General features: G+C 42.7%; 1 pseudogene; it reads left to right on the top strand.

Annotated features, from left to right (window-relative positions):
* The first annotated feature begins 5,239 nt into the window (after nt 1-5,239).
* Nucleotides 5,240-6,216, top strand: LOC148033333 (uncharacterized; annotated as a pseudogene).
* The last annotated feature ends 6,130 nt before the right edge of the window (nt 6,217-12,346 follow it).

The following is a 12,346-nucleotide window of genomic DNA, read 5'->3' as shown; positions in this document are numbered from 1 at the left end:
AGTGACGGGAAGAGCGCCCGCCACCTGCAGTGTGCAGTGGCGGGTACTATCAGTGTAGTAATACACAGGCGGCTAGGCAGAGGCACCTTTACCCCCAACAAACTCCCACTTAAAGGCGAATCTGGCCCAATGAGGAGTGAAAAGAAAAAGAAAAGACAATACAATGTACACATGTACAACAAGATGAGGAAAAACGTCATCTTATCCAGTGCCCATCAATCTCCTGAGGAAGGCAAAGTGCTCAATAGTGAGGCTTTTCTTGAGCAGATTTGCAGAATTTTTGTCAGTGGAGATCTTGACAAGGTCAACTGACTTGTACTCCATGACCCCATGTATGAAGTGATACCTCACCTCAATGTGTTTTTTCTTTTCATGGAAGACCGGATTCTTGGCTAGTTGAATAGCACTCATAAAACTCGAATGCAGTGTAGGTATAGAATTAATCCCAAGGTCATGAACCAAACGGCCCAATCATATGGCCTCCTTGCAAGCCTCAATGGCTGCAACATACTCAGCCTCAATGGTAGAGAGAGCTGTACGCTTCTGAACCCTGGACATCCAAGAGACAGCACCTCCAGCATAGGTGAATACATAGCCAAGGTGGACTTCCTACTATTTGCATGTCATGCATAATCGGAGTCTGTGTACCCCACAACTCCTGTATCCTGGCTACCATAGCAAATACACATATTTGTTGTGCCCTTTAGGTATCTCATGATACCCTTCACGACATCCCAATGTTTCTTGCTGCTAGGTGTAGCCATATACCATGCCAAACACCAGCTGCAAAGGCAATATCTGGATGAGTGGCTATCATGGCATACATCAAACAGCCCATGGCTGATGCATAAGGGATCTTGGCCATCTCAACCCTCTGCTCATCTGTCTGCAGACAATCGGCCTGTGAAACCTTCACATAAGAAGGTAATGGATAGCCAATAGGCTTGACATCCTACATGTGAAAATGCTCGAGGACTTTATGAATGTACTCCCTTTGTGAGAGCCTTTGTGAGAGATATAGTAGTCCCTGATGCCTATCACGCTTAATGCGCATACCAAGAATGCGAGAGGCCTATCCCAAATCCTTCATCTCAAATCACTTTTTCAGCTGAGATTTAAGAGCATCCAGCTTAACATGATCTTTCCCTGCTATCAATATATCATCCATATAAAGTACCAAAATAAGCAATGAGCCATCACGGGTTGTCTTCGTGTAAAGACCCGAATCTATAAAGGCATCAAACTTATGATACCACTCCCAGGTGCCTACTTCAAGCCATAAAGAATTTTCTTCAACTTGCACACTAGATGCTCTCTCTGCCAGGTTCTGCAAAGCCCTTGGGATGCTCCATGTAAATCTCATCATGCAAATCCCCATGCAAGAATGCAGTATTGACATCTATCTGATACATGCCCAAGTCAAGCTGCACGACTAAGGCCAAAACTAAGCGTAGGGTGGTCATCTTAACCACATGAGAAAATACTTCATCAAAGTCAACTCCATGCTCTTGTTTAAAACCCTTAGCAACAAGTCTTGCCTTATAACCTAGCTTGGGCATGCCCAAGGATACTTTTCAGCTTGTACACCCATTTGTATGGCAAAGCCTTCTTTCCGTTTGGCAATGCAACCAAATCCCAAGTCATATTCTTATGTAGGGAGTCCATCTTAGATTGCATAGCCCTCTCCGAGGAGTGACTGTCACCCCTGCACATAACCTCATCATAGGGGAGAGGCTCTCCTACATCTGTAACCAAGACATAATGCATCGAGGGCTCAAATCGATTAGGTGGATGTCTAGCTCTAGTAGATCGTCTCACTATGAGCTTTGCTGCATGTCTAGCATCCTATCCGACACCCTAGTCATGTGTACCAACTGCTACTGCAGGCTGTCCAACTGGCTGTGCAAGAGCACATGGCTCCTCCTGGAATATAACCTTGTGTATCTCTACCACCTTCTCAAGGTGCCTATGCATCTTGTCTTCGTGGAAGACTACATCATGGCTGCGGATGACTTTTCGTGCCTGTGGATCCCAGAGGTGGTAACCCATCTCGCTTGCATCTCCATAGCCAAGGAAAATGCATTTGACACTCTTAGGATCCAACTTAGTCAGCTTGTTGTCCTTGTGCACATGGCAGAATGCCTCACATCCAAAGACACGTAGATGCACATAAGACGAAGGTTTCCTAGTCCATACCTCCTCTGCCACCTAGAAATCCAAACCACTGGAAGGTGATCTATTGATGACATGCACAATTGTGCTGACTGCCTCAGCCCAAAAGATTTGTGGTAGGCATGTATGTCTAAGCATGTTGTGTACATGCTCCTGGATGGTTCTATTTATCCACTCAGCCAAACCATTTCGGGGTGGGGTATAGGGAGCGGTCAACTGACGCTTAATACCCCTCTCACCACATAGCTGCTCAAAGGCACATGACGCATATTCTCCCCCATTTTCAGTCCTAAGGCATTTCAACCTATGCCCAGTCTAGTTCTCAACCAATGCAAGCCATCTCTGAAACACAGTCAAGACATCTGACTTAAGCTTAATGGGGTAAGCCTAGCATTGCACAACTCATGACATTGTGGGTGTACATGACCCTTCTTGCCACAATGATGACATGTCACATTAGCATTTCTCCCACGAGACTTGCTATGTGACTTACCATGCAACTTAGACCTAGACTTCTGTGAGTCTTTGCCACGGCCATTCCCATGATCATTCTTTCCATTACCATCTTTGCCTCTAATAGTCAAAGCATGCGACACATGAGAGGCATCCAAGTTCTTACGATTGATCTCTTCCTGTAGAAGAGCACTCTCTACATCAAGAAAGTTCAAAATAGTAGCAGGAGCACATAAGGCAATGTGGAATACATCCCATGACTCAATCAAAGTCCCAAGCAAAAACAATGGAGTAACCTCATTATGAAGATAATGCCCTGCGAAGTCAAGTTCTTAAGAATAGCATGGAACTGGCTCAAATGAGAAAACATTGTCATATTTTCCTTCATGCGCACGTCCATAAGCTACTTTAGTCAATACATCTGACTTACTGGTCTTTTCTTGTCATAGATGTTCTTAATTTTATCCCAAAGTTGCTAAGCACTCTATGTTTCCTCAACCACATTGTAATGCACATGTTCAGTGAGAGACAAGATGAGGGTGGACTTGCATAACTCATCAAGCTTATTCCATTCGTCATCAGTCATAGTTTCAGGCTCATCACATTCATCAAGCTCATCCCATTCATCATCAGTCATAGTTTCATGTTGCTTGCCATGCATCCTTAGTGGGTTTATCTATGATTTCTACACCAATACCTACCAAACTTGGCTCTTCCAATATGCATAATTCATACCATCAAGCTTATGATGTTGAAGATAGTATTGTTATTGGAAGAAGAACCCATAATGTAGTCCAAAACGGTGCAGACAGTTCAAAACTGCTTGCCGTTTTCTATTGTAAACAGCCAAAATACCACCAAAACCAAGGCAAAATGACCACAAACTGATAGCTAATGATGTTGCCCACCAAGTACTATTAAAAGTACATAAAATTAGAATGATTCAGCATGAAAATTCCATGTCAGTCCATGCATAACTACTTGTTGTAATAAATTACAGCCATGTACAATGAGAGCAAACTGTCAAGAATCGCTTGTTGGGGAGACTTGCTTGAGTTGTTGTGCCAAATACACACTGTATGTAGAAGAGGAAGCTCACTCACGAACACAAGAAGAGAGACGGAGGCCAAAACATTTTCTTGCTGATTTCTTATTCTTCTTCCACACACTATACAACATACACAAGTATAGATAATATACAACATAAAGGAAAATGGCCTACTAAGTCAAACAGTGCATAAGAGACTACACTAATCAACTGGTGCTATATCTTTGCTAGCTGTAGGTAGGTGTAACAAGCTAAATATAATAAGTGATAAGTCAGTGGCCATGTGAGTATCATAATGACCACCAACGTGCTAAGTGTAGATGTGTAGACTCTTCTAGCCAGGCGATCCATCATCAATGTCCGCAGGTGTTGAGCTTGCTATCTCAACATAAACTGTAGGCAAAATGAATGCACCAAGTCAACCATTGACTATCAAAGCATAACCATCATCAAGCAGGCATAAATCAGCATGTGATAGTCATATGTACATTGAGCAAACACCCAAGCATGTCAAATGAATCCATTAGTAAGTCGGCACATCGCCTGTAATAGGGCAAAGTGTACACAACACTAGCAAGCCCTGGCACAAAGAGGTGTATGCTCAGGGAGTGCAAAGCCCAAATCAGCTCAAATACATCTGTGAGGACCACGGCATATCAACCATGCAACATCCAAGTAAAGATCCCAGTCTCAAGTATCTGAATGCTCAAGTAGCATAAATCGCATGCTCAATGTCTGTCAAGCTTATCAAGGCGCTCCCACTCGCACAAAAGCCATAAATACCAAGCAAAGAAGCTCAACAAGGGCATATGATAGTACCAGAGCCAGAAGATCCAAGATTAAGCATCAATAAGACCTCATGAGCATATAGGCTATGTAGCATCCATATATAACATCCATAGACATCAAGTACATCCAAAATGTAACTCTGGCAAGTCAAGAAATAGCCAAAGTAAGCTTCGGGCAATCAAATGTCAAGCCAAAGCAAGGCTCAATAGCATCCAACTCCAAACGATGTAACGGGCATGTACTAGTGGTATAGGCCAAGCATGTCAAGACCAGTCAGACATAAGCAAAATACATGCCATAAGTATAACAGAGATGAAGATCCAAATGCTATGCGAAGTGAGCTCAAGCTCAACCAATGATTCGAGAGCAAATCCAAGCTCTATGTTGATCCCCGAGAGTCACTACATCAATGTATACATCCAAGACATAGCCCAAATGCAATAGGCATATCCAAACATAAGTAAAAGAGCTTCAGCCATAAATATTCTAGCAACAAATAAACGTCCAAAACTGAGCAAACAGTGGCTCAATCCAAGCTCAAAACCATAGACAAACCATAGGCATACTTTCTCGTATGTATAGGCACCAACCGAGCATCAAATTACTATGTAGCATAAGCATAAAGTGTAATGAGTGGAGATGGCAAGCACTCCCCAATACACATTTTCTATATATCACACAATTCAATTCACCCATCCTCTTTGTAGTCTGCTCTATGCTTACTAGTAGGTCGTAGCACCTCTCTTCAGCTTCTGCTTGGGTAGTTTTCACAACATCATGAGTCGAGAAATGTCACCACGACACAATCCAGCTTCCCCTCAATACATAGATGCATCCAATGCTCCTGACAACAATCCCACACACATAGAACAACTATTCAGTGTTGTTTCAAACATGCTTCTCCAGATCAATCACACAAATCAGCCCTTTTAGGGTTCTTAGCATACCAAAATTCTCTAAACATCAAAATAGATGCTAAAGTATGACCAAAATCTTTCTCTGGTCTCCCATTTGAAGATGTCCTGGCATGGCTTGATCATTTTGAAAATGTAGCTAGATATCATCATTGGTTAGATGAGCACAAAGCACTCAAACTTCAAACACTTCTAGAAGGCGTGGCAACCACCTACTTCATCCAACAATTTGATCAGGTCAAAGATAATTGGATCATGTTGGATAATGTTGAAGCAACTTTTAGTCTAAAGTTGTGCACATCAAAATCTCACTCAGACTGCACTACAATAAATGAAGACACTACGTCAACAACAAAAACAAAGTTGTGGCACAATTTGTAGTAAAACTTAATCAATTGTTTTTGAGGGCTGACTCTTTTATGTTAGAAGAAATGAAAGTGTATTTCTTGTGGCCTCACCTCCAACATGACATTTCTCACCACCTTCGTTGTCTAAGGACCAACTTCCTTCCATGAGGCTATCTAGATAGCCCAATGGATTGAAGCCAGCATGCAACCAGAGAGGCAACAACATCACCACCAACCGGTTCCTCAACCCAAAGGTAGAGTCTTTGAAGATGCCCCCACACCAATGGATATTGATGTCCAAAATAGCCAGTATACAAGTTGGCACAATCTTCCAACACGAGATGCTAATGACCGCCCCAAATGTTTCTACTGTGACAATTATGGTCACGTTTGTCGACATTGTAGGAGGCTTCAAGCAACTAGACAAGTACAAAATGGACAAGTGAAGATAGCTGATACAGCCACATTAGCAACTCTCTCGAAAAAAAATTAGGCAAGTGGATTATGGAAGGGATTCACCCGCAAGTTCAAGCCGCCAGCTACTTCCAATAGCATGGTGTGTTCTACTTTAGTCTCCCTCAAGAACACATCTCATGAAGTATTATTAGATTTTGGTAGCACCATCTATTCTATTTCTCATACCTTGTTAGATACCCTAGGATTATCTCTAGTCCCAGCAACTCCCATCACTGTTTTTTTTGGAGACAATAATAAACGCCATTCAGATACAAACCCACAATGTACCTTTCCATTGGTTCTTTCATTTTCAATCATGCTATTTATGTTTTACCCTAGCAATTGTTTACTTTGACCTTGGGATGTGACTAGTTTGTTAAGATAGGTGCACATCTGAATTTTGAACACCACACATTATCTTTTCCAAGTACTCTCCCAACACCCTTCATATATTCTACTCATGGTCCCGAATTTGTTCACACTCAGCAAACAATCTTAGACACATCCATTAGGACTCAAGAAATTCACTCAGTTTTATACCAATTCCCCTCTATTTTTTAGAAAGACACAACTCCCTCAGTCATTAACCTCCCTATTTTTCACTATATTTGCACAGGTGATGCTTCACCCGTCAATATGACTTTTAGGAGGTGCTCTCCAAAAGAAAATGACAACATCACTCAAGCTGTCTCAACACAATGCTGAAACAAGGTGTCATAATACAATCTGGAGCGATTAGGCATTAGAACCTCATCTGGTCAAGAAAGATAACGATACATATCATTTTTGTATTGATTTCAAGCCCTAAATCAGATCACACATCATCATGTGTATCCATTATAAGGCTAGACGACCTTTTAGACCACCTTGGCAAATCACACTATTTCACATCTTTAGACCTTGCTTCAAGCTATTGGCAACTTTTGTTAGATCCCAAGGATGCTCATAAGACAACATTCAGCACTCCAAATGTTCTTTATTAGTTCAAACGCATGCCATTTTGCATTTCAGACTTAGGCAACACTTTTCAGAGAACAACAAACTTCATTTTTGGAGATCTCATTTAGCAAAAGTTGGTCATAGGATACTTGGATGACATCTTACTACACATGACAACAGGGCAAGAACATAAAATAGTTTTAACAAAGGTATTGACAAGAATTTAGAAGTATAATAAGCAGTTGCAACTAAAGAAATGCAAGTGGGGTGCAACAAGTCTCAAGTTTCTTGGATTCATAATCTCTGGTGTAGAGGCGAGAGCTTAAGCTCAACTTCTAAGACCCATGGACCGCTTATTGTTCAAGTGTTTCAAGCCTAGCACTAATGGCTACCTCTCACATAGCTGACGCCCTATCCATCTCTAGAAATGTAGTGAGCTTACCTCCATGCCCGATCGAGTTGCCTCCTCTTCCGAGCACTTTGGTAACTCCACGATCCAAGTACAAGCTTTAAGCAAGCTCCATCCTCAAGCTCCACACTCTAGGCTCCATTGCCACAAGCAAGAGAAGAGAAGATAGGAAGAGAGGAGAAGAAGGAGAACTTCTCCACCACGGTCCCTCACCCTGACACACTCACTCCCTCACACTCTCTCACTCCTTCTCTCAAGCACAAGCTCAAGCAAGCAAGAAGAATAAGAAGAAGAAGAAGAAGAAGAAGAAGAAGAAGAGAGCTACTTTTGGCCACACACAAGAATGAGCTTCTCATTCACTTTTTAACTTTATATATAAAACCCTAAATCCCTTTTGGGCGGTCATCCCCTTATTCCCCTTTTTTACATAGCCGGCTGTGGCCTAGGCCCTTTCTCCCAATGTCATTCTATCTTCCTAGCTTCCTTCCTACTATCCATTTATCTTTACAATTTGCCTGGGTGAGAGCCCAACGCTCTTAAAATAAATGTTGGCGCACCGCCTTGCGCTCTTTTACAAAAGTATTCACTTGTACTTTTTCTTGTGCACCTTTCTCCTTGATTAAGGACTTTTATGCACTTCTTGTATTTCCATATTTTTCTTAGCGTGCCTTTGTCTTCCATTTTGCTTTTGTATTGGCCTTGTCTTCTGCTTTAGATTTTCCAGATTTTCCACTTTGTTCGTCTAAGGATTAACATTACCCCCTTTTAGACGAGTGCCAGTCCCATAGCACTCACTGTTAGAGGTAGCAGGCTTGGGCATGCACCGAGTATGTGGGTGGAAGGGACTGATGTGGTTTGCCTTGGAGGAGTTTTGGCGGTGGTGTGGATTAAGGTGGTTGGTGGCACTTTGTTGGCTTGATTGGTTGGTGATAGGGTTGTTGAAGTTGGCGATAGGGCTGGTTTTTGTTGGGAGTTGTAGTCATGGGTTGGCATAGGTGTTAATGTTCTGGGGATTCTGCGGCGGGCGATGAATCTTTGGTGGGCTTACAGGATGATAAAGGATAAGAATTCAAAGTTGAGTGTTAATAAAGAGATGACGATACTTTCGTTGGAGTCTTCAATACCTGCAATTAAAAAACCTGTCATATGTGGTCTGCTTGGTTAGGCCTTAGTATTCTCTTTTTTTGGTGTGTCCTCATGGGACACAGATGCAACTTGTTGAATAGCCTTTCTAGGTTGTGAGGGTACAACTACCTCTCTTTTTGGAGAGTCTAGATCTTCGACTAATTCCCCTCCATTTAGCCCCTCATCCGATTGCATTGGCAATTGCTCCTGGTCGCGTTTGCTCTAGACTCTTATCCTTACCCATTCGAACATGCATCTATTGCTTCTTATTAGAGCGGGTGTTGTGTTTAGAGCTATTTTTCTCTTGCTTTGGAGGTTCGAGTGACTTTACTATAGAACCAAGAGATGGTTTAAGGTGCCTATCATGTAGGCTTGGACAAAACTAGCTTAAGAAGTCAGGGTTGTATTGATGGAAAGCATAGAGATCTAGGATTGCAGGGTCTTGAGTGAGGCACAAGACATATGCACTAACATCAAGTACCATGCTCCCTACTCCTAGCCTGCTAGCCACATGTAGATCTTTTTCTAGAAGCACTTTATTGTACAAGGGATGTTTTTGGACAGTGGCAGAAAGATGGACTTCCACATGTGAATTGCATGGCCAAAGGCTATGACTACTGTGATTTCTGATTGGAAGTGGTAGCGGCTAGTTCAGTGAACTGGCCACTATTGGTAGACTACAGTATCAAGTCCTTAAGCAGATCAGAAGTGATCATGTCTTTTGTTGCCCTTTGCACATTCACTTGTGCAAATCGAGCATCAGTTGAGCTAGTCACAGTGGATTGCACAAGCATATCCTTAGGTTGAGAGCTAAGGGTGGTGTCATGTCCTGCATCTTGGACATTTGGAAGCTCAGATGGAGATAGAGATTGGGATTGAGGAGCTGCACTAGACAACTACTGTTGTGCTTCTTGTGTTCGTTTAGGAAAAGAGGGTGTAGGAGATTTGGGACTCCTAGGTGGACTTGGCACTGCCTGAAGATTTGCTTGTGGCTATTAGGGGATTCTGCCATTTGCTTTGTTGAGTAATTAGCCTTATCATGAGCAGCGTTATGCCTGTGATGCTCATTATCCTCTTGGAAAGTCAAAGGCTCCTTGTGCACTAATGATCTTTGTGCACGCTCAGCGGTTACATGTGATGTGCACTCGTTAAGCATGCTAGGTTGAGTGCTTGGTTTCTTACCTTGAGACCTGGATTTTCATTTAGATTTCCTCTTGTGCTTCTTTGCTTTTGATGCAATCTGGCCTTTAGCTGATAGAGGTGGTTTAGTAGGGGGTTTCAACCTGTGTAATACCCTTGAGCACGTAACAACGGTTTGGATATCCATCGTAGCGTTGTGCTACTCTCCATCAATACCTTTGTCTATAAGGCTTGGGTTTCTTTTGTGGTCTTCTACAATATTTGTAAGTCCAAAGCCTATCCTTGGCATTGTCTCTTGACCTTCTTGTTTCAAGCATGGCATTGCTCATTGGTTTTCTTTGTTCAACATGCACTTGTATCAACTCTTTCAACAAGCCCTTGCTCTCATTACTAGGCTTGCCTAGTATGTCAGAATGTTTATTGTCTTTCCCTCTAGGTTTGATGAGGTCACCCTTACTAAAGGTTGTGATTATCCTCACACTCGGTAGTGTTAAGTGTATCTTCTATGCTACATAATTGGCCTCACACTTTGTCGCCCTTTTGAAGATTGTCTTAGGAGGGTTTCCTTTCCACAATTAGTACCATTTGGAGGAACATGAAATAGGATAGGCAATCTTTGAGTCTCAATAGTTACAACTATTTTGCACTTCCCTATAAGTGCTTGTGGGTGTCCCCTGTAAGGATTAAGAGTTGCATCAGTTGGTGTGAGCTCTAGTTGGCCTAGTAGGGTCCATGCTTTATAGGTCAAGATATTAAAATCAGCTCCTTTATTGATGAGAGCATCGACCCACTGCTCTCTTTTTGCGATGAGTTTGACCCTAAGATAAGCAGGCGATACTATCTCTTTATCTTCCAAGTCTTGGCTTATAAATTTAAGCCTTCTAATACATGCCTTTGAGTCCCCAACTGCACAACCATATGTGGATTCTCCACTAATGTCTTGGGTTGTATGTGCAATGCCATTCAAGGTGCATCTATCATTGGGACTGTCATGTTTAGTCATCCTCGCAGTTGTATCTCGATGTTGTTGCATTCTGCCTTGATTAGATGCAATTCGAATGCAACACATACGTGTTTTTGCGATGTGGCATTTTTTCCCTTATTGGCTAGATTGGCCTATTGAGGTTATAGGGTCTCTATTTGTCTTTGTTCAGGTGTGGGATTTTGGTTGCTATTTTGCAAGCGAGAATCTATGCTTGTGTAGAGCCATTACCACACTAGGATCTAATTTGGAGGACTCGTCGCGGTGCGCGTTTTCTCTCTAGCCTACTTGGGGGAGGTGCGGAGGGGGAAGAGCCTCCTCTTCAGGGGTTTGTCGGGGTAGTCCCTCCCGGCCCATAGGGCCATTATGCTAAACGCCATGTATGATTTGAAGGATTATTCGTAGCCAAGTTTTGAATTACTTGCTTTAGATTTCAATCTAGTGATAGATCTATGATATGCTTTTAGCTCTATATGGTCTCTAGATCAGTTTCAAGGTCTACAAGTTAAAAATGTGAAAAAATCCAAATTTAGCTTAGCAGGTTCGAATTGTAGGGGCTGAATGTTTGATTTGGCCCATTCGAATGGTCGAGGGCCGAATGTAACTGGTTCGAACGTGGTTGTTCGAGGGCCAGATGGTCGAATGGTAGTGGGCCGAATCGTCGAGGGCCAAGTGGCTCATTTGAACAGGTTTGGGCCGAATGGCCAATGGTAGAATCAAGTAGGATGAATGCCAAGTTGGTTTGAATGGTCGATTTGGATGGGCCAAGCGGTGGGCGTCCGAGTGGTAGTGGGCCGAATGGCCGAATACAGGAGGGCCGAGGGCCGATTTTGGGACTTAGCCCAGAATTGCCGTCACTTGGACTGACCGAATGCAGTATGATTTTGACCAACATGATAGAGAGGAAGAGTTATATATACCTGGAATAGAAATAAACTCCAAAATACAAATCGGCAAACAAATCAAACCCTCTTGCCTTGTTATGATAGCATAAACCCTAATGCTTGTTTTTCTCTTTTTTTTCTTTGTTTTTTCCTATCTTAATGCATCCAAATCACAAAGAAAACACCTACACTACTCCAACCTACATTTCCAAATCCAAAAAGCAATCGAATACCTCTTCAAAATCCCTCCCTTCCTACCTATCTACCTCAAGCATCGGTTCGGGGATGAAACTCTCACTTTGATGCTCGATTTGAAGTGTTCAAGCACTCAAGCTTGAATCCGTTGGTTTTGGAAATGGAACCAAAATGTAGAGGCGAGCGAGCTCAAGCTCAACTGCTAAGACCCACGGACCGCTTATTGTTCAAGTGTTCCATGTCGAGCACTGATGGCTACCTCTCACATAGCCGTCGCCCTATCCATCTCTACAAATGTAGCGAGCTTACCTCCATACCCGATCGAGTTGCCTCATCTCTCAAGCACTTCGGTAGCTCCATGATCCAAGTGCAAGATTCAAGCAAGCTCCATCCTCAATCTCCACACTCCAAGCTCCATTGCCACGAGCAAGGGAAGAGAAGAGAAGAGAAGAGACGAAGAGAAGAGAAGAAGGAGACCTTCTTCACCATGGTC

The sequence above is a fragment of the Lygodium microphyllum genome, chromosome 7, assembly GCF_053477565.2.
Source record: "Lygodium microphyllum isolate KBCC chromosome 7, Lygodium_microphyllum_v1.1.10, whole genome shotgun sequence".
Classification (NCBI taxonomy): Eukaryota; Viridiplantae; Streptophyta; class Polypodiopsida; order Schizaeales; family Lygodiaceae; genus Lygodium; species Lygodium microphyllum.
Note: the sequence above shows the minus strand (reverse complement) of the source record. Positions and strands in the feature narration are given on the sequence as shown.